Source organism: Sphaerodactylus townsendi, linkage group LG15 (assembly GCF_021028975.2).
Source record: "Sphaerodactylus townsendi isolate TG3544 linkage group LG15, MPM_Stown_v2.3, whole genome shotgun sequence".
Taxonomy (NCBI): domain Eukaryota; kingdom Metazoa; phylum Chordata; class Lepidosauria; order Squamata; family Sphaerodactylidae; genus Sphaerodactylus; species Sphaerodactylus townsendi.
The window spans coordinates 17,881,993-17,886,008 of record NC_059439.1 but is presented as its reverse complement, the minus strand read 5'-3'; positions in this window follow the sequence as shown (position 1 = coordinate 17,886,008).

The window sequence follows — 4,016 nt, the reverse complement described above, 5'->3', positions numbered from 1 at the left end:
CTCTACGGGATGCATTCCCAGGATGCTGTTCTTAAGGTTGCAAATTTAGCTGGTTTAAGTTTTGCATTACAGCTGATGCCAGAAAGACAATAGCTGAGAGTCCAGTTCTTTTCATACATTGGCTCCAGGCGCAGTAGTGGTAGGTTAGGAAAGCTATACCTGATATGGAGGAGTTGCATTGTGATACGCCTAATTTGTCCTTATATACAGTGGTGAGATCCAAAAATTTTAGTAACAGGTTCCCTTGCCAGCTCCCCTTCAGCAAAGGGGGCAGAGGCATACCTAGGCAAACCTGAGCCCTGGGCAAAACCTGAGTTGGATGCCCCCCCCCCCCCATGGGCAGCCACCCCACCACGACCCCCCCAAATTTTTTTGCACCAGGTCATTTCTAAATCATCATCACATTACAGAAAATGCCCCAATTCACAAATCTGAACACAGCAATGGTGAAACACACAGGTTCTTTGATAGAGACTGGTGAGATAAAAGGCACGAAAGGCTGAGAATCAATGAATTGCAGTACCTGAAAGGGATTAATGCAATTGCTATATGGAACCTTCACATTCAAAGGCAGTTTGCCTCTCGGGGAGGCGAGCACGTGGAGGTGGAAAAGCGGACCCAATGAGTAACCCCCTCTTGGCACACACAAATAATTAGTAACCCACTCTTGGGAACTGGTGAGAACCTGCTGGATCCCACCTCTGCTTATATATTACACTGGGGCAGAGGCATATCTAGGGAAAATGTAGCCTGGTGCAAAATTTGAGATTTCTGTCCCATCCCCCACAAGGGCAGCTGCCCTCCCCCACCACAACCAAACAACTTTTTTTGCACCAGGTCTTGTGATTTCCCCCCCATGTGACTAAATGGCTACAGCCTGGGGACATTTGACCTCATACGATCCCTTGGGCGGTACGCCACTGCACTGGGATCTCCAGCACAGAGCCCGTGGGCACCACAATACCATTATACACCTATCCTGGGACACACCAGAAAGTGGGTATGACCAATTGGGTCTTTTGCCCAGCAAGTCTTCTGATGGCCCCTGGAGTGGCTAAGCGGATTTTCTAAAATGTTGCTTCGGCAGCAATTGTCACCACAGCATTAAGATCTTCACTGTGTGGCTCAGGGTGAACTACAGCAGCCATTTTGTGGGCTGGCTGGCTCCCCCTTCTGTAGCAGGTATTTTGGGGCACCTATTTTCTGGCTGCACCCACCCTGTTTTGTCGGAGTACCACAGGTGTCACAGGCTCGAAAAGGTTGGGGTCCCCTGCATTACACATTCCAAATGTATTTACTGGGTTGCTAGACTACAGCTAATAAAAGAGGATTGCGGGTTTTGCCAGAATTCTTAGTAAGCTTTGGAATGGGCTGGAGTCCAGGAAGCTTGGGGTTGAATGAAAACTTGCTAGGTGGCTCCCTTGTTTGTTAGTACAGCACTGTACAGTTAGTGACAAATGTGGTGAAATATTTCTCAGGCACCCTTATATGGCTTTTATTAGTGAATGGTTTAACACTGCTTTAATGAGTAGGACCTTATTTTCCCCATCCTAAATAAAAGTCATTTTAGTGGTTAAATAGAGTGAAAACTGAGAGACACAGTACAAATATTTCAATAAGCTTTTATTGGCATATAAAATACAATTCCAGTTAAAAAGTGAAAAGTAAAAGACTTCGCATTTGTCATACATTCACTTACAAACTTTGCCACTATAAGGCAATAATGAAAATCCTGACAATTTAAAAGCATGACTACTTTATCTGATTCATTATAATCAATCATGGAGTCTATAACTTGGGATAACAAACTGGATCAGAGTTCTTGGTATAATAAGCAGTTCAGGAGAATGTGTGGGATGGAATCCAGCTGTCCTATGCTACAGGGACAAAACCTCTTGTCGCTTGGAAGACCTTTAAGTCTTCCTCTGTGTAGCGGAGATGGCATGATGATAAATCTAGCCAGCATATAGGCTCTCCTGTGTATGGGGTTTGTGAGCCCTGTAATATAATAGGCTGGGTATCCCTGCATGAAAGGAATTGACATATTTGATGGCGAACAAGATTTATTTGCCAAGCTCTGCAGTTGTTGATAGTCCATTGCTAACAACCTCTCTTTAATGAGGGCAAAAGTTTCAGTGAAGGTTAGCATATTGAAGGAGTCACTGTCATAACCCAGTTCCCCGATCTTTGCTGTAACCATTGTGCACCATTTTGAATGGTGGAGTACAAATATCTACTCTGCCATGCTGGGCTGATCTTGGGACGGATACACATCCTCAGTCTTGACCAACTTCTCAGGATTGTTGTGAATGAATGAATGTATTTGTATGTAGCTATGGGCCATTACAAACACATCAACAATTACCTCAAAACATTCTGAGGCTACATGCTAAATTAAAATACAGTGGAACCTCGGTTTTCATTGCCTCTGGTTTTCATCGGTTTCAGTTTTCATCAATCTTTTTAGTGAAAAATTTATCTCGGTTTTCATCGATTTGCCTCTGTTGGGGTGAGCCAGCCTCACCCAGCAGAGCTTCACACAGAGCACGGGAATGCCTGCGCCATCTGTTGCCCTCTGGGCAGGTGAGCTCACCTGTCACAAGACCCACATGACTCACGGTCATGGGTTGCCCTGGACAAAGGGACAAAAGGTGCATACCCCCAAGTATGGATTAGGCCCACACAGGAACGCTTCCTCCCGCACGTATGCAGTCCCTATGACTCATGTATCTCCCTGGATTCTCCCGCTCTCCGGGCCTCGGGAACTCCGGCTCTCCCGTAAACCCTAATAAAAGGTGCCAGGGACCGCTAGCTCAGCAGATTAGCTGCTGGCTTCTCTCCACCAGATCCTGATATCAGCTAAGGCTCCCCACTCCTTTCCTTTAGCGACTCCACGCTGTCCTATCATTCATGCTAAATTAAAATACAGTGGAACCTCCATTTTCATTGCCTCCGGTTTTCATCGGTTTCGGTTTTCATCGATCTTTTCAGTGAAAAATTTATCTCGGTTTTCATCGATTGCCTCGGTTTTAATTGATTTGCAGTAAGGTGTAGGGGTTTGTGGAGAAAAATCACCCGGACAAAGCTGTTGCAGGCCATGTCTGCAACTTGTTTAATGACAATGTCTTGCCCCATTTCAGACAAATCTCAAAGAGGAGTCAGAAACAGATCTCTTTGGACAGCTTTCTGGTGCGACATTGGTCCACTGGCTCTGAAGCTGGTCCTAGTGTTATTGTTGCTGTTTTCAGCATTAAACACTATGCTTATTCACCAAAAATTATGACAATCCCCTCTGCGTTATTCTAAACCTTAATTTCTCTTGTTGACTTATAATAATACTACATAAGTCAAATCCATTTCAGGTTTTCTCCATCAGGTATCTCTGAAGGCCAATCTTCTTACAAAGGTAAGCCATTACTACAGCCCACTTGACTATTTTTCCAGTATCTGTATTTCCTCTTAATTTATGTGTTAATAAATCCATATTTCTATATTGCAGGACCTTTTTTCATCCATTCCTCTTGCAAGGGTAAGTATTGTGAAAATGTGGGTTTTAATGGCCTTCGGTGTGCTAAACTATGGGAACAGGAAAACAGGCTTGAATATTATATTTGATATAAAAGAATAAGGGATCTATATAAACTGAAAATCAGGGAGTCTCTCTCTCAGTAGTAAAAAGTAACTAAGTCAGCAAAGTTACAAAGCAGGGAAGATCTTATCATATCACCAAGGAATTTATAACATCCCGGTGACGTGAATTGGAGCATGTTTTATAGACCTAAAGACATCCTCAGCTTTCCGCACTACAGAAGGGAGCTAAGGTCGACTCCGTTCCCTTCAGTGGGGGGCGATTCCAGGCTGTCCGCACAGCAACTTACTTGGCCCCCTGGAACTGAGCTAAGTGGGCGGGATCATCTTGGTGCCTGTTTTGCTCCTCGATCGTGATTGGAGCTTGTGTTACCATGGGAAACGGGAGCGTTCTTTTTTTTTTTTTACAGTTTACAGTTACATGCCCA